This window comes from Kryptolebias marmoratus, linkage group LG16, assembly GCF_001649575.2.
Source record: "Kryptolebias marmoratus isolate JLee-2015 linkage group LG16, ASM164957v2, whole genome shotgun sequence".
In the NCBI taxonomy this organism is placed as follows: Eukaryota; Metazoa; Chordata; class Actinopteri; order Cyprinodontiformes; family Rivulidae; genus Kryptolebias; species Kryptolebias marmoratus.
In genome coordinates, this window is record NC_051445.1 from 22366101 (window position 1) to 22366377 (window position 277).

Consider the following 277-nt stretch of genomic DNA (forward strand, 5'->3'; position numbering starts at 1 on the left):
TTTTTATGTTCACTAATAACTTCTTAGGAAATAAGTCTATACTTTATTATTTCAAAGTTGGATATATATATATATATATATATATATATATATATATGAGTTGTTTTTTAATTATTATTTTTTTTCTCCTTCCTTCAGTGGGCGCCAGAGGAGGGGCTTACCCAGGGCATTGTTTATACTAGAACTGCCACTGTACACCAACACGCGCGCGCCCGCACACACACATGCGCGCACATGCACATGCACGCACACTTACATACAAGTGTGAGTACCTCAC